Source organism: Sturnira hondurensis, unplaced genomic scaffold (assembly GCF_014824575.4).
Source record: "Sturnira hondurensis isolate 20B ecotype Veracruz unplaced genomic scaffold, ASM1482457v3 Scaffold0008457, whole genome shotgun sequence".
Classification (NCBI taxonomy): domain Eukaryota; kingdom Metazoa; phylum Chordata; class Mammalia; order Chiroptera; family Phyllostomidae; genus Sturnira; species Sturnira hondurensis.
Window position 1 is genome coordinate 270,461 of NW_028081088.1, and position 25,642 is coordinate 296,102.

The window sequence follows — 25,642 nt, forward strand, 5'->3', positions numbered from 1 at the left end:
AATCAGTAGAAGCAGAAATCAAGAAAAAAATCCCATTCGATATAGCAAACACAAAAATAAAATATCTGGGAATAAATCTAACCAAGAAGATAAAAGACCTGCATGCAGAAAACTACACAACACTGAAGAAAGAAATCAAGGAAGACAAAAACAAATGGAAACTATACCGTGTTCATGGATTGGAAGAATTAACATCATCAAAATGTTCATACTACCCAAAGCAATTTACAGATTCAATGCAATACCTATTAAAGTACCAATGGCACATTTCACGGGCATAGAACAAACACATCAAAAATTTAGATGGAACCATAAAAGACCTCGAACAGCAGCTGCAATGTTAAGAAAGAAGAACAAAGTAGGAGGGATCACAATACCTGATATCAAACTGTATTACAAGGCCACTGCAATCAGAACAACCTGGTCCTGGCATAAAAACAGGCACATAGACCAATGGAACAGAATAGAGAACCCAGAAATAAACCCAACTGTCTATAGTCAATTAATATTCAACAAAGGGAGCAGTAACATAAAATGGGGTAAAGATAGCCTCTTCAACAAATGGTGTTTGGAGAACTGGACAGCTACATGCAAAAAAAATGAAACTCGAGCACCAACTTAAACCATACACCAAAATAAATTCAAGGTGGATAAAAGACTTAAATATAAGCCGTGACACCATTAAAGTCCTAGAGGAGAACATTGGCAGGAAAATATCAGATATTTCACACAGCAACATTTTTACTGATATGTCGCCTAGAGCAAGAAATATAAAGGAAAGAATAACAAATGGAATCTCATCAAAATAAAAAGCTTCTGCACATCTGAAGAAAACAGCATTAAAATAAAAAGACAACCGACTGTATGGGAAAACATAGTTGCCAATGATACCTCAGACAAAGTTTTAATCTCCAACATATACAAAGAACTCACATGACTTCACTCTAAGAAGACAACTAACCCAATTAAAAAAATGGGAAAAGGACTTGAACAGACACTTCTCCAAGGAGGACATACAGAGGATCCAGAGACACCTGAAGAGATGCTCAATATCGCTTGCCATCAGAGAGATACAAATTAAAACCAGAATGAGATACCACTTTACACCAGTGAGAATGGCTATCAGAAACAAAGCAATAAACAACAAATGTTGAAGAGGGTGTGGGGAAAGGGGGACTCTGGTCCACTGTTGGTGGGATTGCAGACTGGTACAACTGTTATGGAAAACAGTATGGAATTTTCTAAGAAAACTAGAATTGGACTTGCCTTTTGACCCAGCAATTCCACTGCTAGGATTGCATTCTAAGAACCCTAAAACACCAATTCCAAGGAACATATGCACCCCGATGTTCATAGCAGCACAATTTACAATAGCCAAGAGTTGGAAGCAACCTAGGTGTCCGTCAGTACATGAATGGATCAAAAAACTGTGGTACATATACCCAATGGAATTCTATGCAGCAGAAAGAAAGAAGGAGCTCCTACCTTTTGCATCAGCATGGATGGAACTGGAAAGCATTATGCTGAGTGAAATAAGACAGGTGTTGAAGGACAAATACCATATGATCTCACCTTTAACAGGAAGCTAAACAAGAAAACAAACAAGCAAGCAAAATATAACCAGACACTGAAATAGAGAACAGGCTGACAGTGACCAGAGGGGAGAGGGGAGGGAATTTCAGGGGAAATAGGGGAGGGATTTAGAGGAACATATATAAAGGATACATGGACAACAACTGAGAAGGCTGGAAATGGGAGGGAGGGGGTAGCATGGGGGTGGGATGGGATGGGAGTAATAGACAGAAAACTGTACTTGAAAAATAATTAAATAAAAATTGGGGAAAAGATTTAAAACAAGCATTTGATATTAAAATAGTCTATAATATTTTTCAATAATGATATTTTGTCACATGTGACCTCACAAGAGTTTAAATATATGTAAATTTGTGATAATGTTCACTGCAAAATTTAATTTAGTTTAATAACTTTTTGATGATTTCAGTTGCTCCTGCCTTAATGAGGGATATTTCTCCAAATTGAAATAAATTTAAAAAATGAAATATATATGTAAATATACATGTGTATGTATAAACCACAATGACCTAATAAATATTGATCAATTTGTTATTAATGCAAAAACAAACTATGGTACATATACACAATGGAATTCTATGCAGCAGAAAGAAAGACGGAGCTTCTACCTTTTGCAACAACATGGATAGAACTGAAAAACATTATGCTGAGGGAAATAAGCCAGGTGTTGAAGGGCAAATACCATATGATATCTCCTTTAACAGGAAGCTAAACAACAAAACAAACAAGAAAGCAAAATATAACCAAAGACACTGAAATAGAGAACAGGCTGACAGTGACCAGAGGGGAGAGGGGAGGGAATTTCAGGGGAAATAGGGGAGGGATTTAGAGGAACATATATAAAGGATACATGGACAACAACTGAGAAGGGTGGAAATGGGAGGGAGGGGGAGCACGGGGGTGGGATGGGATGGGGGTAATAGATAGAAAACTGTACTTGAAAAATAATTAAATAATTTAAAAAAAAAACTAAAAAAAAAATTAGGCTGTGAATATGCTGCATTTTCAGCACCAAACTCCACTAGAGAAATATGTTCCAGTCCACACTGTGCACTTCTGTGAAGGGTTCCCACTTCCATCTCCAAAAGAACCACACAGACCCTCCATCTCCTCCAATACCATGTCCAGGAGCTCTAGAGTCACACTCTCTCCTTACTTCATAGTTTGATTGTTTTGTATTTTCTAGTGGAAATAAGACATATGGGACTTCCCATGACAAGAACAGGAACCTGCTGGATGTTCCTGCAGTCATGAGCATTGAATTTCCTTGGTGTGTTCATTACTGCTGACTTTCAAAGGCATCTCTTATTTTAAAAACCTCGCCATGAAAATTCACTCTCCTTGGTCATGTACACATCTCATGGACCAATGCAAGCTCAAATATGGGGAGTAACTGGTAACAGAGATGTGTCCTTAGATATTTCACACTCTGGGACTATGACCTTCATGTCAACATCCAGCCCCAGATCTCCCTATGTAGTAGGAGGGTATGCAAATAGGGCACCTCTGCTCATGAAAAGCAGCCCAGCCCAAAGCCTGCAGCTCTGAAATAGGATCCCATCCCTGGATTCCCATGTGTTCCTGAAGTTTTGTCAGGACAGAACACAGACCACTCACCATGATGTTTGGGCTCAGCTGGGTTTTCATTGTTGCTGTTTTAACAGGTAATCTCTAGAGAATGGGAGACACTAATTATGTGAGTGGATACGTCTGAAATATAAGGTGGATGGGCAAGAGTTTATTGACTTGATGTCCTTGTGTTTGCAGGTGTCCAGTGTGAAGTGCAGCTTGTGGAGTCTTGGGGAGGCTTGGCAAAGCCTTGGGGGTCTCTGAGACACTCTTGTTCAGCCTCTGGATTCACATTCAGTAGCTACCGGATGAGCTGGGTCTGTCAGGCTCCATGGAAAGGGCTGGAGTGGGTCTCAGCAATTAATACTAATGGTGGTAGCACATACTATGCCAACTCTTTGAAAGGCTGATTCACCATTTCCAGAGACAATGGCAAGAATGAGCTCTACCTGCAAATGAACAACCTGAGAGCTGAGGGCACAGCCGTGTATTACTGTGTGAGAGACATAGTGAGGGAAAGTCATTTTGAGCCCAGACACAAACTTCCCTGAAAGAGACAAGGCAGTTTCAGGGGACACTCAGGACACTAGGAGGTGCTCAGGTCACATTGAGTACTGGGTTCAGGTCAGGAACAGCTGCAAATGCACATTAGGTGTTGGTATCCTGGCATATGTGGGGTTAATTCAACACACATCAGTTTCTCTCAGAGAACCTCAGTTCCTTCATTATTCTGTGCTGACATCTTAACCATGTGAATTGCAGAGGCTTCCTATAATAGGAAGAAAATATTTTCACATGCACAGGAGACAGAAAGATACCTACATTTTCCTAATTGTATCCTAGTGAAACATCATTGAATCATCATATCTTCATGATCCACACCATATAAATTCAACATGACGTTCTGCTGGACCCAACAGTGCAGCCCAGCCGGCCCCCCACCCAGCTCAGAGTCCAAGCCAGCCAGAAGCAGACACAAGAATGCTGAACGGTGGGCACAAAGGCATATGAGCCCAGTGCCAGAGGACAAGTGCCCTGGGGGAGATAGTATTGACCTGACTCCATGTTCATGACGACCAATAGCAGGTGACATCATGTAGATGTAGAGCGACCTCCACTCTAACTTGGCACAGGTGTCCAGGATGGTGATGTCACACACAAAATGGGACTATGAGATAGTTTTCCACTTCATTGTGGAGTCTGTTGAGAACAGGGAAGACTTTTCAGCAAGTCAGGAATGTCTGTTTCACATCAGGTAAGGGGCCTTGTTCTGGTTCTTATTGTTCATCCATGACAAGGCTGAAGAGGGTCCTCCTCACAGGGTCGGTTTGCGTGGTTCTAATCTTCCACCCACATAGAACTAGAGAGAGTCACTTCTTTCTCTATATATTACCCACCTGTGCACAAGAGGAGAGAGAGGGATGAATCTTACCATGTCAGCATCCAACATAAAAAAAAAAATGATCCTCACTTTTTATTACATCGAGCTCCTAGGAATCATTAATGAGAACATGAAGCAAGCAGCCATTATCAGTAGGAAACAAATTCAGCCCCTAGAAAATGAAAATAATTGCTATATGTAAGCAACAAGAGAAAATAATAATAAATTATATGGGTATCTTAGCTCAAAATTTAGGCTGGAACCTGTTGTTATACAAGATATTCAGCTTGCTCTGGAGGACTTGTATTCCTTTTCTACTTCCAAAGATAAGAAGTTTCCATGGACTATAGGGATCCTCAGTTTGGGTAGGTCTGCTGGAGTGGCCTTTTCACTCCAGTGGACAGAAACATGATTTGATTTCTTTTGTGTTCCTATGAGTTACTGTGTCACTCAAAATCTCACACATTAAAATTTGAGACTCATGTTATGGTGTTAGAATGCCTAGCCTCAGACAAGAGTTGGTCCCAGGGTGGAGCTCTGATGAATGGAGGCAGGGCCTTCATGAGAGAGGACTGAGGAAGCTGACTTGACCCATCTATCCTCTGAGATTAGAGTGAACAGCCATCTACAAAGTGGAATCTTACCAGTCACCTAAATGGTCAGCATCTATCCTTGCATTTTCACATCAGATCTGTGAGTAATAGATTTCTTTTTTTTTAAACCAGTGTCTCAGCCACAGGAATTTGTTACAACAACCAGAATGGTTTGGGACTGTAGTGTAACATGACCACATGGGTTGACTGTCTAGAGTTTCACTGCTGTTGGTGTTGTAAAAAATACTTCCTGGGTGTTCTTCCGGTGATGTTCTAGGGCAGTGTTTCTCTGTTATTTTCTTCCACACATAAAAATTTTCTGATTGGACATTATGGTAGGCTCCTAAACAGATGTAGCAGGAAGGCAGCGTTGGAAGTAGGTTTAATCCATGAACCCTTTTCAGTATTTATCACATCAGCATAGAATGAGGTGAAATTTGTTGTTCTCCCAGTCACCATGTCACAGGGACATGGCTGATGTGTGCTTGAAGGTGTGGACAGGATCAACACTCAGGAGGAGCATTGGCCAAGGGTGTTAAAGTGTTTACTTAGCTATGATCATTTTAACAAAGCATGTCATGTTTTCAAACTTCCCGGATATTGTATATAATAATGACAGTGTGGCATCTGGATCATAGTACCCCCTTGCATATTAGTGTTTTTTTTTGTGGTGTTCACGTCCGTCACTTGAGGTGATGATAAGCCATTGGGAGCAGAAAGGGATCAGGCTAAGCACAGAATATATCTAGGGCAGTTAAAACATTCTACATGTTTATTCCTTCTTCCAACTCCCTTTCTCAACACTGATGGACTCTCAGTGCACAGATGCACAACGAGCAGGATTTCTGTATTGAAAGCACAAACAGCAGCCCTTGCAGTGACCACTGACCTCAGACCCAGGAGGCTGACAATGGGGGCAGAACCTCCCTCTGTGTGTCCACACATGGACAGGGTTTCAAAGGGATTTATTCTGAGGTGAATAGCAAAGAACACTGTGCAGGTGGAATATCTCAGTGAATTAAATTGTGTTAAACTGATCAATGGTAGAAATTAGCAACGACAATAACTTTATGGCACACAGACTAACCATCCTCTTATAAAGTTCCCACTATCACAACCAGGATACTTGTCCCTCTGAATCAAGTAGGGTCTCTTACCCATGGACTTCATTTCAGTGTCCCTAATTGGAGGACTAAATGGAGATGGTGTGCTCCCTGTGCTGATAAACTAAGCCCTGCCACTGACCCTGCACCTGAGAGAGCAGCCCTAGCTCCAGAGTCTCTGTTGTTTGCAATCACTCCAGCAGTTAACACAGAGAAAGCACCATGAAGTTTGAGCTGAGCCGAGAACCCGTTTTAATGCTTTTACATGTAACATTGTGAATGAAGTAGAATTTGAGTGTGTGAATTTGAGGGTGTGTACTTCTAATGAGAGACTCTTGTCTACAGGTGTCTGATGTGATGTGCAGCTGATGGAGTCTGAGGGGTACCTGAGACAGCCTGCTGGAATATGAAATTCTCTTCCAAAGGCTCTGGATTCAGGTTCAGTGACTGTTCTGTAACCTGGATCATCCAGCCTCCAAGAAAGAGACTGGAGTCTGAAGGTGTTACTAGAAACAAAACTAAGAGTTACACAATAGAATACACCGCAGTAGTGTATGTCAGTTTTGCTGTTTCAAGTGATTATTTTAAAAGCACTGCTCATCTCCCCTAAAGCAAGGGGCATAAAGGAAAAAAATAAACAAATGGGACCTCATCAAATTAAAAAGCTTCTGCATGGCTACAGAAAACAACATTAAAATAAAAAAAGTCAACTAACAATGTGGGAAAGCATATTTGCCAATGAAAACTCTTACAAGGGTTTGATCTCCAAAATATATAAAGAACTCATACAACTCCACTCCAGGAAGGCAAAAAATCCAATTAGAAAACTGACAAAGGACTTGAACAGACACTTCACCAAGGAGGACATACAGAGGATCCAGAGACATTTGAAAAGATGCTCAGAATCACTAGCCATCAGAGAGATGAAAATTAAAACCACAATGTAATACCACTTCACACTGGCAAGAATGGCCATTATAAACAAATCAACAAACAAATGTTGAAAAGAATGTGGAGAAAAGGGAACCCCAGTGCACTGTTGGTGGGACAGCAAGCTGTTGCAGTCACTGTTGAAAATAATATGGGATTTTCTCAGAAAACTAAGCATAAAACTGCTCTTTGACCCAGCAATCTCACTCTAGGGATTTGAACTCTGAAACACCAATCCAAAAGAAACTATTCACCCCAAAGTTCATAGCATCAAAATTTACAATATCCAAGTGCTGAAAGAAACCTAAATGCCCATCAGTAAAGGAGTGGATCTATGGTAGGTTTATGTGTGGGAGACTTTCCTCTCAAGTTCCCCTGTGTGCCACGGATGAGAGTAAATATGGCTAATACACGATGTGATCTGCTTAGGGAGGAGAAGTGGTCATTTTCCCAGAGGATATAGGCCATGAGCAGTGGCCAGTTTCTCAGTGGAAAAGGCCAGTAGCAGCCAGTTTCTCTGAGGAGAAAAAGGCCTTGAGCCCCCTCCTCAAGGGCCTTTTATTGGGTTCTAATACACAGGAATACAGAGCAGCAAGAATCAAACAGTAGATGATATTTTTTAAAAATCTGAGGGCTTAGATTGAGTCAGAGTCTGTCAGGAACATAATTTTAGGGTTTCCTGCTCAAACCCTTAACATATGAATGAAAGCACGCTTAGCAGAGATTACACAGGTTTATCAGGAAGTCTTTGTGATGCCAGATTTTCCCCAGGACACACTCTAGAAAGGCAAGGAGCTGCACCTCTCCCAACAGGTATTCAGGCTTTAGGGGGTTAGAGCCAGGAAGTGATTCTCCCACAGAACATGGGGACTTGGGTTATGTCAAAGCCTGGTGGAGAGAGTCCATTGCTCTTTTTTGCAGCACCCGAGTCCTTCTATGAAGGCCTCCCACATGATCAAGTCTGGCTTAGGTTGCCCCCCACTGTGAGGGGACATTGACTACTGACCAAGCTTTGGGGGCAGGGAGAGGAAACTGAGGCAGCATTTGCTACCAAAGACAAGCTTTGTCTCCTGCAGCTCCAATTTCAGAGTTCATCCCTCACCCTTAGCCACAAGGGGTCTAGATACAATTCCTAGAACCAGGCAGAGCAGTCTACAACAGGTTTACACAATGGAATACTATACAGCAGAAATAAAGGAGGGACTACTATCCTTTGTGACAGTATGGATGGAAATGGAGAGCATTATATTAAATGAAATAAGCCAGACAGAGAGGAACAAATACCATATCTCATCTTTAACTGGAACTTAATCAACAAAAGAAAAAATCAAACAAAATATAACCAGAGACATTGAGATTAAGAACAATCTGACAGTAACCAAAGCTGAGGTGGGAAGGGATAGTGGTGTGAAGGATATTCAGGAACTACTATGAAAGACATATGAACAAACCAAAACAGGGTAAAAGAAAGGAAGGGAAGTGGGTTTGGTGGGGGTAGAGGAGCGTGATGGGTAGAAAATGCAGACAACTGTAATTGAACAACAATAAAATAAATTAAAGAAAGCAATGCTTATCTACAGATGAACAGCTAGCTAGAAAGTTGAGGACACAGTCATGCATTACTGCATGAGACACACAGAGACAGAAACTCAGTGAGGCAAGAGTTGCAACTTCCAGCAGGAGGGGCTGTGACCATCGATGGGCACTGAACATCTCTGAATGTGGACAACCGCAGGAGTAGCTGCAGGTGGAGGGTTGGGCTGTTTCCTGTGTGGTTTCTTCTTTCTGTAACAGTTTCCTTCAGGCAAGGTCTCTGGATTCCTGATTCTGTGCTTCCCTCTGAATTCTCTGAGTTAGAAGTGTTTATTGTAAAGACAGACATCTTTCCATCATGGACAAGAGGCAGAGTCATTTTCAGACACTCTTGTGTCCAATTCCAAGGAATAATCAAATCTTCTGGCCCTTGTAGTTGAATATAATTAGAGTCTGGGCTAGACCCAACAGTGTGGCACAGTCCCACAGAGCTCAGTTTCTAAGCTGGCCAGCTGCAGGACACATGCCTGCTCGGCAATGTTCAGCAGAGCATAGGGACCAACACCAGGGAACAAAAGATGGTTAGTGGTAATGATCATTGACTTGCCATCAGGCTTACAGCACCATGTGTAGGTTATGTCATGCAGAAGCAGATTGACCCACAAACTTTTGTGTAGATGCCTGGGCTCATGAAAAACACAAACCAATGGGACATAGAACATTTATCATGCACATAGTTTAAATCTCTGGGAAGAACAGGAAGGGTACTTCTCCAAGATAAACATGCTTTGATGGCACAAAAAAGGAACTTCCTGAGGGTTTTTATTTTGTAGAGGTTTATGTGAGAGGGATGTGCTTTGGGAAATTGTGTGGTTTCAGTCTCCCAGTGACATCAAAAAAGGGGACCTAGACTCATCAGATTTTCCGTGTGGGGCAGATGGAGAAGAGAGAGGAATATGATTTCATTTGACAAGTCAAATATAAAATAATATAAATCGTGACTGCCTATTTTATTTAACCATAAAAATGAGCAAAGCATGAGATAAATTTCATTATGTGTGAACAATATCCATGAGTACAGAGAACGAAAGGAAGAATGATTATAAGAAGGCAGTTTATGTTGATGATGATGGTGATGATAATGATAATGGTGATGGCAATGATTATGATGGTTATCTTTATGATGATGGTGATGGTAATGAAGATAATGGTGATGTTGAGGATTAGGATGATGAAAAACTTGGATTGAGTCAATTGTCTTGCTTCAATGAAATGATGTTTCTCTGGACACACCATCACCATGGCTCCTCCAGCCAAGGGTGTCCTCTCTTCCCTGTCAGTGTTGAGATATTTTTTTTTAAATGGAGCCCCAGTGAATTATTCAGCTTGGGTGAGTCATAGTGTGACCAGACAATTAGTGACTTGAAAGCTTTCTAAGTATTCATTTCCCACACCTGTGACCTAGTTACCAACTGTAACAGAGAAACTGTGAAAATGTGAATGGGTAACAAGCAATCCCCTTTCCACTAGTGTACTAGCAAACACTAGGGACATGTTCCTTGTTTCCCTAGATCTCTACCTGCAGAATCTTCAACATTTCTATTTCTAACAAACTCCTCTTTTCTAAAATGATGTAAACTATCTCTGTCATGCCCTGTACTTCCTTTTGTCTCCTCCCCTACAAAAGTCTTTAAACACATATGTCTAGTGAACTGTGTTCATGAAAATAAGTAATACTCTGTTTGTGACCGTAAGTCAGCATCTTCTTCTTATTTATTTTTAAAGTGTCTGCTCTAATTACTATACCTGCTGTAACCAATAAACATGGACAGTGGAAGCTAATATTTTTCTGGGAAGATTTTTGTAAAAAAATAACACCTAACAAAAGATCCATTTTAATATTGATAAAGTACACTTTGCTAAAATTAGAGAAGTTTGTCCCGACAAACATCCATTAAGCCAATAAATATGGAGTAGAACATGAAGACTATGTTTCCAAATTGCATGTCTGATGGAAGAAAGTGTTCATTATATATTAAGTATATTATATGTTGTGTGGATGATTCCAGAACCCTCTTACCATAGAGATCATCTCCAGAAACAGGGCTTAGAAAGGCTCAGAGTGAGGGTTTCCTGTGCAGGTAGAAGTTCCCTTTACAATGAGCCAATCTGTACTTAAAATTCTCTTCATTTCCTGCCCCCTGAACCAAAACATCACTGACAACACTAGTCTGAGAAAACAGGTCAGTTAAGCCACTGCCATAATCTTTTCAACAAATGTAGATTTCTGAGTTGTAAACATACATAATCATGTTTTTTAAATTTTCTGGTTGTTCATTCATGTAAAATTGTGAGTATTTCTGCTGTGGTTATTCTGAGGTCTCCACAATGTGCAAAAGGCCTGTGTTAGAAAATAATTTGCACAAGGGGCTTAGACACCATCACATAACTTCCAAAGTCAATAATTCAGGCCCTGCCTGGTGTGTTATGGCTCAATGGATTGAGTGCAGGACTTTGAAGTGGGAGATCGCTGATTTGGTTTCATGCTGGGGCGCATGCCTTGGTTGTGGGCAGGGTCCCGGGTGAGGGGTGTATGAGAGGTAGCCAAACATTGATGTTTCTCTCCCTACCTTTCCCCCTTTCTCCTCCTCTCTCTAACAATAAGTGAGCAAAAAAACTTTAAAAATGAGTTCACGATGTCTTACCTGTCTGTGTTTGGGAGGGATTTACTGGAAACAAAATGGCAACATAGATTAAATTAGAAAACTGTCCTTTAACAACAATAAAAATGTTTAATAAGAAAAGAAACAGTACATATATAATGACTGATATATTCTCAAAATTTTCTACTGTGGTAGATATTTCTTGTGTGAAATTATAATATTATTTTTGTTAATCATGGATATAATTGTGATTATATTTCATAATTATGAATTATAATTGTGTGATATTTCCTCTGATTCAGAAACTGTACCCTAATGATATACCTTTTAAAACTAAATGGAAGAGAATTTTAAAATGCCACCCTCCCACCCCTGCACAGGGCGTCAACGATTTCTTCTTATGCTCATAACAGTGAGGGTGTCTGTTGATCTCTTTCCAATGTGTCTCAGAAACCAGGTGATCCCCTATACCTGAGTCACAGGTTGAGTAATTTCAAGGGAAAAATGTCCCCATAGAGGCTCCTGAAAGACCCGGTAGTTGAAACTTAGTGCTGTCCCACTTATAGGAAAAAACTTGCCCTGCATGCCAATTTTTCTTGCGATTCCAAGTTAAACCCTCCTCTTTGATATGGGGGCTCACACCTGTCTCCTCACACGGGCTGAGTCTCTGCAGAAGGTAGAGCTCTGGTCTATCATCTTGAATAAGATGAGACTACTGGGTCTCCTCCTGTCCTTGGTAACAACCGCACAGTGTGGGTGTCTCAGGTGTCAGACACTCATGTGGGAGGTCCTACCTGACCATTGAAGTCCTTCAGGGAATGAGTGTGACAATCATGCTTGATGGCCTTGGAACTGGAGTGCCCACAGTAGCTTTGGTCCTGCTTCCAGAAACCGTGGCACTCGTGTTCCTCCTGGGACTGAGTCCTGAGTCCTTGGACCAGAACTAACCTGGACACTCCTCTATGACCCTCACAGTACACTCTCTCCTTGATTTCCACGTGTTCCACAGATGTTATCAGTCTCTCAAATGCACTGCAGGCCTTTCTGTGACCTATAAAATAATGGTGCTTCAGTGGATATTTTCTGTTTATGGATTATATGAGGTTTGGTGAAGTAAATCAGGTTTTAAGCACTTACCAGGCTATTAAATCCCCTTGTATGTTTCACTTCAGTTTAGTCATTTAATGCAATATGACTAACTACTCTGTACACTGGCTTCCCTCTATCTGTAATTTTGGCCCATCATGGGCTCCTAGACCCCTTCCCTGGACATCAGTCTCCAGATCCCCTGAGCAAGGTCTCGGGGAAGGTGGGGATGGCAGGTACCAAACTGATCTGTATGACCAGCAAGAAGATCCTGTCATCCTCACCGGTCTCAAAACATCTTCTGACCCAAAGTCAGGGCCTCTGTGTCATTGGGAGATGGTAACTCCACAGTCTCAGCATCTCATGTGGTTGAGAAACTTTGGAGGCCTCCTGAGCAGCTCACTTATGGGAAGTGGCAGCACTGCCCTGAGAGAAGTGAGATGAAAGGAAGGATACAGCATGTCTACACCTGTCTCAGCGGCACGGTCTTGACTGGCCAATGGGCAGCAGGTCATGAGCAGCGTGGCCCATTCACTAGACAAGGACTGGGACAGGGGTTTCACCCATACCACCACCTGCAGGACCATGGTCCTCATCCAGGTCAAGGGAAAGATTGTTCTTTGTTTTGCTATTAATTTTACAACCAAATTTACATTAAATGTTATCGTATTTGGCATTATGATTATCAAATTCAGCAATGATGACTCTACTTCATACATTTCTTTGAACTTGGGAAGATGATTGTGTGGCAGACCTTGGCCAGCAGAGCCTGCCTGTTGTAACTGATGACAAGAATGAATGCACAGGTGACAACAATCCTGTGGAGAAAAAGGGAATGGCATGACTATTCTCTCAAGGGAAGAGTGCCTATGGATGCCTCAGCCACTCCCTCAAGAGGGGAGTTCCTTGACCCTTGTCTAGACAGGCTTTTCTTTTCTCCTGAGGTCTTACATCAGAGAAATATTTAAATTCTATTACATAGAATTTTATGGTCTACAATAAAATTTTTGGGTACAATCAAGAAAAATTAAAATAACATGCAGAGGGGAATGATGATGAGCTGATTAGCTCTTCATTGGGAAAACTCATACAGGATTTGGATATTATCTTGAAGATAGACTATACATATTTTTTGTTTTAGACCAGGGTGATGGAGTTTTCGCAAGAGCAAGCCATAGCAATCTGTATGTATTTTCTAGGCCTGACTCCCATGGGAAAACTTGGTTTGAAGGTCAGGATCCTGCCCATCACTTCACTTTTGTATGTTTTTCATGCAGAGCTGAGTCACATTTGCCAGGCCAAAACAAACTGGTCTCCTACATGGAAGATGATTTGGTATAATGTTAATCATTTTAAATATGCAATTGAAATTGATGAAATCAAAATACTGGAATCCTCTCATCCAGTCCAACTTTTAATTTTAAATGTAGAAAAAAGGGCTGTCCTTTGACATTTTTTGAAGTTGTCTCAAAACCCAGTTGCTCTCCCATTTCTTACCCATGCAATCAAGTCCAAGAGTAGGAATGTGCTCAGGACTTAGAATGACATGGGACAGATACCTCATTGCTTCCACACTAATGAGAACAGAGTCCCTCACAGACAACTTGTAGGCTCCATCTGGGTATCTTGGTGAGGGGAAAGTTTGGGGGTCTTTCCAGAAATTTCTAGAGCATACCCCTATAATCTGAACAGTGCAAGTGTGGTTGGTGAAAATAAGTACATGAAAGTCAAGGATAAAAGTCTGTGTCCTTTTTGTCTGGCCATGCATCACAGATATGGCATTTTGGTAGCAAAGATGAAGGTGGACAGTGTTCCAGGATCCAGCACAGTCTATGACATCACATTGTTCTATTGGTAATAAATTATGGTGAGATTCTAAGAAGTCTCCTCATCTGAGATCACAGCCTTTCAAGTGTCCTGGTCCCTGGCCAGTAGTGGTCATCATACATCAGAGAGGAGGGTGAGGACATGCTTCACAATGGGAGGCCCACATCCAACCTGCACTATATTCCTATGAAAACTGAACTAATCACAAATCTGGCACAGTCATCTACACATATTTATTCTTGCAGAGTCTGGAGGTCAGAGTAAGTGTTTCAGCTCAAATGAGTTTCTTTTACCATCCCTAGTAATTCACCCCCATGCATGGAGTCTATTTTCCTACATTGCACATTGATATATTCAGTGTTTCAGGTTCAAGTTCAGTGGACACTCATAAGGTACAACCCTAGTGAAAGTTTCCCATGGGTCTCATGCAGACATGAATAGAGACAGAGACAGAAAGAGGAGATGGTTCTTTTGAAATCAACTATAGAAGAACAAGGGTGCCAAATTGAATCTGTCTCCTGCTCTCTGATTACAGCTATTTCACATGTGCATGTAAACACAGATCCTGACAGTGAGCATCAGGCTGAACCAGCAATGATGAACAGTTTTAATATAAAGGTAAATCCATGAGGTCCACTAATAGGAAGTGTTGAATGACTTATTCATCCTCCAATCAATGGATACATAAAAATAATGTTCTTCATATTAATTATGATTTTATTTAAATCAGTTATTTTCTACTAGTGGTTTGCATCAAGGTTTCCATAATGAACTTCCTAAAATGTCAATATACTCACTACCCAGTTTCCACCTCCATCTTCAACAAAGCAGATCTGGTCGTGACTGAATTTCTTCTATGTCCACATATTTGAATATGGTTTTACCACAGAGTCTAGAGAATAAAAACAAAAGGAGGCAGTGAGTCTGCTGTACATTTTTCACCAATTTTTATTCTATGAACATGACCTTGGAGCACAGTCTGCTCTCTGTAGAGTTCACACTTCTGTCTCCAATGATCCACACAGATGTTCCACCTCCCCCAACACTGGGTCCATGTGCTCTAGGGTCACACTCTCTTTGTAGTTTGCACCCTGATTGTTTTGTAGGGGAAAAGGGGTCAGCTGGATCTTCCTGGGACATGAACGACAATCGCCTGCTTTTTTAAATTCTCCCTCAGCTTGTGAACATTGAATCCTCTTGGAGAGTTCACTACTGGTGACTTTAAAAGGCATCAGTCATTTTAAATCCCCCTGTTTTGTAAGAATTTACTACCCTAGGTCATGCACTATTTCAACCCTTCGATGTGTCACACTCTGGCACTATGTGGTTCTTGTCAGCGTCCAGCCCCAGAGCTCCGTATATAGCAGGAAGGCATGTAAATGGCACCTCTCTGCTCACGAAAAGCAGCCCAGCCCTGAACCTGAAGCTCTGGGACAGGAGCCCAGCCCAGCATTCCCAGGTGTTCCCAGTTCCTGCTCAGGACAGAACACAGACAACTCACCAGAGTGTTTGGGCTCAGCTGGATTTTCCTTGTTGATATTTTAAGAGGTAATTCATGGATAATGCGAGACACTGAGCATGCAAGTGATACGGCTGAGAAAAACAGTGGAAAGTGACAGTTTCCTAACCAACATTCTTGTGTTAACAGGTGTCCAGTGTGATGTGCAGATGGTGGAGTATGGGGGAGGCTTAGTGAGGCTTGGTGGTTCCCTCAAACTCTCCTGTGTGGCCTCTGGATTCAACCTCAGTAACTACAGAATGCACTGGCTCTGCCAGGCTCCAGGGGAGGGGCTGGAGTGAGTCTCATACATTAGTAGTAGTAGTGGTAGCAAATACTATGCCAACTCTGTGAAAGATCGATTCACCATCTCCAGAGACAATGGCAAGAACACAATCTACCTGCAAATGAACACCTGAGAGCCAAGGACATGGCCATGTATTACTGTGAGAAGATACACAGTGAAGGAAAGCCAGTGTGACCCTAGACATAAACCTCCTGTGGGAGGTAGGAGGGTTGGGCTATAGGGGACGCTTGGGACCTCAGGGAGTTCTCAGGTCACACTGAGCACAGTAACCATCTTGGGAGCTGCTGCAGATGAAGGTGTGTGATTGACTCTCCACACACCAGTTTCCCTGTCAGAGCCTCCCTCCCTTAATGCTTCTGTGCTGACTTCTTTAGTATCTGAGTTATATAGGCTTGTTGTCATAGAAGGAAAACCCTCTCATATGCTCCAAAATCAAGGAGTCACATACATTTGCTTTCTCGTATTCTAATGAAATATCAATGAATCATCAAACCTCCTGGCCCAAATCAGTTGAATCCAATCAGAGGCTCTGCTGGAAACAAGAAGCAGCCCATCCCCACACAGATCAGAGTCTAAGCTACCAGCAGCAGGGCACATGCATGCTGGACAGTGGACACCAGAGTTATAGGAACCCAGTACCAGAGGGGAAAAAATCCAGGGGTGATGGTAATTGACTTAATTACACATCCATGGCATCAATGGCAGTTGACAACATGTGGACATAAAGGGACCCCTACCATACCTTGTTGTGGTGTCCAGAGTGATGATGTCACACACACAGAGGGGCTGTGGAAAGTTTGTCCATTCATTGAGGAATCTGTTGAGAGCAGGGTAGACTTTTTAGCAAGCTAGGTGTGGCTGCATCATGTCAGATAAAGATCTGGTCCAGGTTTTATTGTTCATCCCCAAGCTGGGTTCTACTCAGAGGAGTGGTTTGTGTGGTTTCCATCGTCCATCTGCACCAAACTAGGGATAATCCTACTTCCATGTCAGATTCAGCAGAAGTGAACAGAAGGAGAGAGAGTACTGAACCTCAACATGTCAGCATCCAACATCAAACACTAGAGCCTGACTCCTTATTTCACAGAACATCTAGGAAACATGAGTGAGAGCACCAAGCTACCAAACATCAGGAGTAAAAATGATTTGAGTCCCTAGGAAATGAAGGTTATGGTTATATGTAAGCAATAATGAAAATAATAACACATTACATGACATCTTGGTTTCAACTCCACCATAGAACCTGCCCAGTCTACAAGGTTGTCAGTTTGTTATGAATAGCTTGGGTCCCATTTCTGCTCCAAAAGGTGAGAATCTTCCTCAGAATTATGGGCATCCTCATTTTGGGGAGCTCTACTTGTGTAGCTTTTCATCTGCGTGGAGTAATGATTTGATTCACTTGTTGCCGTGAGCTTGTGCTTTTGTCACTCAAAAACTCATGTATTAAAACCAGAGGCCCATGGGTGGTATTAGGAGGTGGGGCCTTGGGACGATGATGCTCCTGAGGTGGAGCTCTCCTGAACAGCATTAGGGCCTTTGTATCAGAGGAGTCAGAAAGCTCCTTTGTCCTGTCCACCCTCTGAGATCACAGAGAACAAACAGCCAACTAGTAAGCAGGTTCTTACCAGACATCAAATCTGCCAGCATCTATTCTTAGATTTCCCACTAACAGGTCTGTGAGAAATACATGTCTGTTGTTGGCAGTGACCCAAACCACAGGAGTTTGTTATCGCACCCAGGGTGGATTAGGATTGTTGTGTAACACGATCACAAGGGCTGACTTCCTGAAGAGTCGCTGTCATATTTATTGTAAAAAGTAAAGCGTGGGTTTTCTTTTAGTGATATTCAATGACAGTTTTTCTTCTTTTTTTTTCTTACACAGACAAGTTTCCTGGGTGGAGGTCAGGAAGGCAGTGTTAGAAGTGGATATAGTGCCTGAACCATTTCAGTATTTACCACAGAACATGGAGCCAGGTCCAGGATTCACTGGAGGTAGGACCTACAAATTCATGGTCCACCCAGTCACCCATCACAAGAATCTGGCTGATTTGTGCTTGAAGGCCTGGGCAGTAACACCATTCAGGAGGGTCATTGGCCCAGGAAGTTTGAGGCTCCACTTCGGTTTGATCATTTTAACTAAGCTTGTCATGCTTTCAAACTTCTGAAAGATTATATACAATAATGACAGTGTGGCATTTGGTGCAGAGTAACCTCTTACTGAATAATTATCACTGTGCTGTGCCCACCCCAGTCACTTGATGTCACAGTCAGCAAGCCATTGGGGGATGAGAGGAAAGAGGTTCAGCATAAAGGGTTTCCGGGGGTGTTAAAATTCTCTACATGTGTTCATACTCTTTTGCCACACTCTCTTGATGGTGATGGACTCTCAGTGCACAGATAAACATTGGGCAGGGATACTGTCTTGGAAGCACAAGGAGCAGCCCTTGCAGTGCCTAATCCCCTCAGCCAGGGAGGCTTATGATGGGGACAAACCTTGCTCTGTGAGTTGACACATGGACAAGGTTGTACAGGGCATTTATTCTGAGCTGAACACCATGAAACACTGTGCATGTGGAACATATCTGTGAATTAAACTGTGCTAAATGGACCAATATTGAAAATTAGCAACAACAATAACTCTACAGCAAGCAAACTTACCAGCATCTTATAAAAGTTCAGAAATAAAGAAATTAGATATTTACTATGACTTTCCTTTATTGTTTCTACCGAAGTAGATACTATTCGTATGAAAATATATAAATTTTTATAATTATATGTATACTAGACTTTTGGGACTTAGAAACTCTCTGAACAAGGGGAATTTGTTTTCTAATTTGTAAAATGCATGAGAATCTAAAGTTTTCTACTCATCTGGTCCACCATCTATCTATTCTTATGCTCACAAAGGTCAGGTTGTCCTTTGATATCATTCCATTGTGTCCAATAAACCAGGTGATCTGCTACTCCTGACAAACAAGATGAGTGAATTTAAGAGCAGAGACATTCCAACAGAAGCCTGAGAGTGACCAGGGTGAGTGTCCTCTGGCCCTCTCCACTTATAAGATAAAGGCTTGACCATAGGCAAATTTATCTGCCGGTTCCAGGTCACAACCTCCCCTTTGTAGTAGACTCACAGCTCTCTCCTCACATGAGGCCAAGGTCTCTGTAGAAGGCAGAGCTGTACTCTAGAATAAGAGGAGTCTACTGTGTCTATTCCTGTTCCTGGTGACAGACCCCCCAGTGTCAGTGTCTCAGATGTCAGACATGGGTATGGCATTGACTACATGTGACTGACAGGGACAGATGCACCTTGTCCCTAGGGGCCCTGCCTAAGGTGTAGCTTCATGAGTTAGGCCCAAGCCTGGTGAAGCACTTCCAGACCCTCTTGTTTACCTGTGCTGTTTCTGGATTCTTTTTAATGAGCTGCGGGCTCCATGGAAGTGTCTGGAGTGAGTTGATGTTATATGGAGCGGTGGAAGTACAGCATACAACCAACAGTGAAATGCCAGCTAAGCTTCATCAGGGACACCTCCAAGAGCCAAGTCTATTTAAAGGATTAAACAGCCTGAGAGCTGAAGACACTGCTCTTGCTGTGCCAGAGACACTGTGAGGGGAAGTCAGTGTGTGCCTAGAGACAAAGTTTCCTGCAGGAGGAGCTGAGACCCCAAGAAGCTGTTCAGGATCACTGAACACAACACAACAAAAACCATCCCAGGAACAGGGGCACTTTGAGTTTTGGGATGGTTTACTGTGCATATTCTTCTTCTTATAACAGTTTCTTGCAGGCATATTTTCTGAATTCCTGATTCTGCACACATCTCTGAACTCTCTGAGTTAGAAAAGTCCATGGTAAGAAAGCCTGGGTGATCATGCCGCAGCTGTCTGCATTTGTTACTGAACAGTATTTTGGATGGGAAGAAACTCTGGGCACAGCCTAGGATCAGGCTGGCCTGGCGAACCGTGACAGGGTTATTCTTCTTTGGGTGTTCTAGAGGGGACGAGCTCTGAGGCAGAAACTCGCCATTCTTTTTTTTTTTCTTTTTAAGATTTTATTTATTTATTTATCTTTAGAGGGGAAGGAGAGAGGTAGAGAAACATCAATGTATGGTTGCCTTTTGTACGACCCCTGCTGGTAGTTAGCCTGCAGGGAACCGGCCTGCAACCCAGGCATGTGCCCTGACTGGGAATCGCCTGCGATCCTCTGGTTCGCAGGCCCGCGCTCAATCCACTGAGCTATGTCAGCCAGGGCTAGAAACTCGCCATTCTTCCAAAATTTTGTACCTTTTGTATCCTATGTTGTTTTAGTTTGTAAACTAGCCTATACAAATGCGATAGCTCAGGGACGGGAGTAAGGACGGTGGCGGCCAGGCCAGCGGGAGACATTGGCTGGCTCATAAAGACCTCTGAGCCACAGCTGCCTCATTGGTCGGAGCCCAGAGGCTTCCTTCCGTCTGTGCCCAGCCACAGGGACCTCTGCCATGGAGAACTCATTGGGAGCCCGGCGACCCTGAGTAAAGTCAAGGGCAGTGGCAGCGGCCGCAGGAGAGCAGCCATTGGCCGGCACATAAAGATCTGGGAGCTGGGGCTGCCCCTGCGGTCAGGGCCCAGAGGCTTCCGCCTGCACCCAGCTACAGGGGCAACTGCCACAGAGGACTCATCAGGACCCCAGCACCTGTGAGTAAACACAAAAGTGGCAGCAGCAGGGCTGGCAGCCCTCCAGAGCCAGGAACCCCAGAGTAAAGTCAAAAGTAGCAGCAGCATGACCAGCAGCCATTGGCTGGCATGAAAAGACCTCAGAGCTGCTGCTGCTGCAGTTCCTGTGCCCAGAGGCTTCTATCTATGGCTAGCATCAAGGCGTCTGCCACAGAGGACTCATCGGAAGTGCAGCACCTGTGAGTAAAGACAAAAGCAGCAGCGGCAGGGCCAGCTGCACTCTGCCAGCCTGAAATGCCTCAGAGCCCCCGCTGTCACTGTGTTAGGGGTGTAGAGGCTTCCATAGGCAGCCAGTGCCTCGGAGAACTCATAGGGAGCCCAGCACACAGGGGAGCATTGGGCCGACTGCCTGGTCCTGGGAAGAGCTGGCACCCTCCCTTACCATCTAGGCGGGGCTGGGTGGCAGAGACCTGTCTGCCTAGGTGTGCAGGGAGGATGGCAAGGGCATGGGGCCATGTTCAGTTGTAATCTCTGTGGTTGCCAGCCCACCAGCCTGCCAGCCCAGGAAATTTGAGAGGAGCATTGTCGTAACCAGTCAGGTTGGGGATTGGGCTGGTCTGAGAGGCACACTTTCTGGAGAAGTTTTTACTGGAAAGTGGACTGAGGTGTTCTCCTCTGAAGGCAGCTTGACTTGCTTCTCACCCAGCCACAGGACTGGAAAGGACCAGTACCAGATCCCGTGGGACCCAAGGCAGCCTGTTGGGAGGGCAGTCACACACACCCCAGTCTAGTATCCTTGCTGGCGGGTGGGTGTGCACCTGGGCCAACAGCCCAGCCCACAGAGGGGTCCTGCCAAAACCAGAAAAACCAGATTGGACAGTTTGAAACCAACAAGGAAGGAGTTTTATTTTTTACTTTTTTTAAAAAAAACTTTTTCCAGTACTCATATTTTTTAATTTTACTCTTGCTGTATCTTTCAGTACTCTGTTACTCTCCTTTATTCTTTCCTGTTTTAGTCCTTCTTCCTTTCACCCCAAACTTATTGCTTTCTCCTCACTTTTCTTTCCCTTTTTTTCGTGTGTTTGTTTGTTTGTTTGTTGCTTTCTATACCACTGTAAATACGTCACAACACATCTCTCAGATCTTAGCCCACTTTAAAGATTTCTGAATTTTATTACTGTAGAGATTAACTCTTCTTGATCACAGGCAACATCTATTAACTATTCTTTACTCTCAGCTTACCTCAAAATCTGACCACCCACAACCTCACTGCTTTCTAGATACAATTCACAAGCCTTCCCTCCCCAACAAGAATTTATATTTAGTCTATCCTTTCTAAAAAGTGGCAAATTGGGTTGAAGATTACAGTTAACACTCTATAGAGCTGAAAGACCTTCTATCTTTTCCCTATCGGCTGTGACTATAAATATCATAAAGTACTCTCCTGCGGTCATAAACCATTTTCCCTCCCCATCCAGGTGATCAAACACACACAAAGAAAGGATTAGGTGGAAGCAGAATACATCAAGATACCTGCAGGAGACTGTGTCACTGATTATCACAGGTATTCTACCACAGAAGTTCACACCATAAACCTAGGGAGTCAGAACAGATCAATTTAAGAAGCTGAAGCTAACAAGAAGAGTCTCATAAGCAATGGGAAGACAAAGAAACAATGCCCAAATGAAAGAAAAGGTGGAAGTCTCAGAAATAATGTCAGATGAAAGAGAGGCAAGTCAGCTATCAGATATTGAATTCAAAACACTAGTTATCAGGAAATTCAAAGAGCTCACAATGACCTACCAGAAATTAGAGGGGAGCTACCAGAAATTAGAGGGGTGCTACAATGAGCTCTCCACAAACTATATCAACATGAAAAAGGAAATAGAAACTATCAGCAAGGGCCAAGAGGAAATGGATGAAAAGCAGGATCAATGAGGCAGAAGATAGGATCAGCGAGTTGGAGGACACAGTAGAAAGAATCTCCCAGAAAGAGCAAGAAAGGGAAAAGAGGCTGAAAAAGAATGAAGAGGGACTAAGAGATATGCAAGATAATATGAAACATAATAATATTCGAATAATAGGAATACCAGAAGGAGAAGAAGAAGAACAAGGGGTAGAAAACTTATTTGAAAGAGTAATGATGGGAAATTTCCCTAATTTGATGAGAGAAAAAGTTACATCAATCCAGGAATCACAGAGAGTCCCATTCAAGAGGAACCAATAGAGGCCCACTTCCAGACACATCATTAAAATGGTAAAATTCCAAGACCAAGAGAGAATCTTAAAGGCAGCAAGGGAGAAAAAGGAAGTAACATACAAGGGAGCCCCAATAAGGTTAGCTACTGACTTCTAAATGGAAACACTCCAAGCAAGAAGAGAATGGCAAAAAATATTTCAAGTAATGAGAACCAGAGACCTACAACCAAGGCTACTTTACGCAGCAAAGCTCTCAATCAAGCTAGAAGGCCAGATAAAGAGCTTCAAAGACCAAAGAAGTCTAAAAGAATATGCCTCCACCAAACCACCTCCACAAGAAATACTAAAAGGACTGCTTTAAGGAAAGGAAGGAAAAGAGAAAGGCAGAGGGGAACTGTGGTACAAAAATGGAAATGAATAAGTACGTTTCAATAATAACCTTAAACAAAAATGGATTAAATGCTTCAATCAAAAGATATAGAACAGCTGAATGGATAAGAAAGCATGACCCACACATATGCTGCCTACAGGAGACCCACCTCATGACAAAAGAGCATCACCGACTAAAAGTGAAAGGTTGGAAACAAATTTCCCAAGCAAACGGTCAAGAAAAATAAGCCGGGGTAGCAATTCTAATATCAGACAAAACAGACTTCAAAAAAAGGGCCATAAAGAGAGACCCAGAAGGTCACTTCACCAAGAAGGCATTAACTTCATAAATATATATGCACCCAACATAGGAGCACCCAAATATATAAGAAAAATCCTAGAAGACTTCAAGAAAGATATTGGCAGCAACACAATTATAGTAAGGGATTTTAACATCCCCCTGTCAAAAATGGACAGATTTTCCAAACAAAATATCAACAAAGATATAGCTGCACTAAACAACACCCTAGATGAAATGGACTTGACTGATATATGTAGAGCCCTTCATCTCAAAAAAAGCTAAATACATATTCTTTTCAAATGCACATCAGACATTTTCAAATATAGACCACATGATAGGACACAAAACGAGACTCAACAAATTCAAGAAAATTGAAATCATACCAAGCTTTTTCTCTGACCAAATGGGACTGAAATTAGAAACCAACCCCACAGGAGAGAAACCCCAAAAACCCAAAATCTTGGAGACTGAATGGTATACTATTAAACAACGAAGGGGTAAAGATTGAAATTAGGGAAGAAATCAAAAAGTTTCTGGAAACAAATGAAAGTGAGCTCACACAAACCCAAAACTTATGGGACACAGCCAATGTGGTCCTGAGAGGGAAGTTCATAGCAATATAGGCTTACTCAAAGGAAACAGAAACATTTCAAACAAACAGCCTAACCCTGCACGTGCAAGAACTTGAAGAACAACAACAAAGACAGCCCAGAGCAATTACAAAGAAGGGAATAACCAAGATCAGAGCAGAATTAAATGACATAGAGACTAAAAGCACAATTCTAAGGATCAATGAATCCAAGAGTTGTTTTTTTTTTTTTTTGAAAAGGTAAAGAAAATAGACAAGCCTTTAAGTAGACTCATCAAGAAAAGAAGAGAGAGGACCCAAACAAACACAATCAGAAATGAAAGAGGAGAGATTGCAACTTATACCACAGACATAGAAGGGATTGTAAGGAATTACTATGAAGAATTGTATGCAAAGAGATTTGAAAGCCTAGGTGAAATGGACAAAGTTCTAGAAAAATATAATCTTCCAAAACTCAATGAAGAAGTAGGAATCCTGAACAGACCAATAACAGCAAATGAAATTGAAGCAGTAATCAAAAAACTCCCATGTCACAAAAGCCCTGGACCAGATGGTTTCACAGGAGATTTCTACAAAGCATTTAAGGAAGAGGTAAACCCTATTCTTCACAGAATATTCCAAAAAATCCAAAATGATGGGAAACTTCCAAACTCTTTTTATGAAGCCAGCATCATCCAAATTCCAAAACCAGATAGAGACACAACAAAGAATGAAAACTTTAGGCCAATATTGCTGAAGAACATAGATGTTAAACTCCTCAACAAAATATTGGCAAATCACATCCAACAATACATCAAAAAGATCATACACCACGACCAAGTGGGATTCATCCCAGGGATGCAAGGAGGGTTCAATATTTGCAAATCAGTAAATGTAATACAACACATAAACAAAAGCAAAGACAAAAACCACATGGTCATATCAATAGATGTGGAAATAGCTTTTGATAAGATACAACACCCATTTATGATAAAGGTACTCAGCAAAGTGGGAATAGAGGGAGCATTCCTCAATATAATAAAGGCCATATATGAACTACCTACAGCCAACATCATACTCAATGGGCAAAACCTAAAAGCTTTTCCACTAAAATCAGGAACAAGACAAGGTTGTCCACTTTTACCACTTCTATTAAAGATAGTGTTGGAAGTCTTAGGCTCAGCAATTAGGCAAGAAAAGGAAATAAAAGGCCTCCAAATCGGAAAGGAGGAAACAAAACTGGCATTGTTTGCTGATGACATGATAGTGTACATGGAAAACCCTATAGCCTCTACCAAAAAACTGCTGGAACTAATAAATGAATTTGAACTCATAAATAACAGCGGGATACTAAGTCAATATCTAGAAATCAAAGGCATTTTTGTATACTAACAATGAATCAGCAGAAGCAGAAATCAAGAAGAAAATACCATTCGATATAGCAAAAAGAAAAATAAAATATCTGGGAA

At 42.1% G+C, this 25,642-nt stretch overlaps 1 long non-coding RNA gene across 4 annotated transcripts; it reads left to right on the forward strand.

The window, feature by feature from the left end:
- Positions 1 to 3,143: 3,143 nt before the first annotated feature.
- LOC118992912 (uncharacterized) lies at positions 3,144 to 24,319 on the forward strand. Of its 4 annotated transcripts, XR_005067731.1 has the most exons (4): positions 3,144 to 3,257; positions 3,361 to 3,671; positions 16,093 to 16,100; positions 24,309 to 24,319. It is a non-coding gene; the product is annotated as an uncharacterized LOC118992912 (long non-coding RNA). The 4 variants fall into 4 exon arrangements; XR_005067732.1 differs by lacking the exons at positions 16,093 to 16,100; positions 24,309 to 24,319 and adding an exon at positions 20,833 to 20,842; XR_005067734.1 differs by lacking the exons at positions 16,093 to 16,100; positions 24,309 to 24,319 and adding an exon at positions 18,778 to 18,788.
- Positions 24,320 to 25,642: the final 1,323 nt, after the last annotated feature.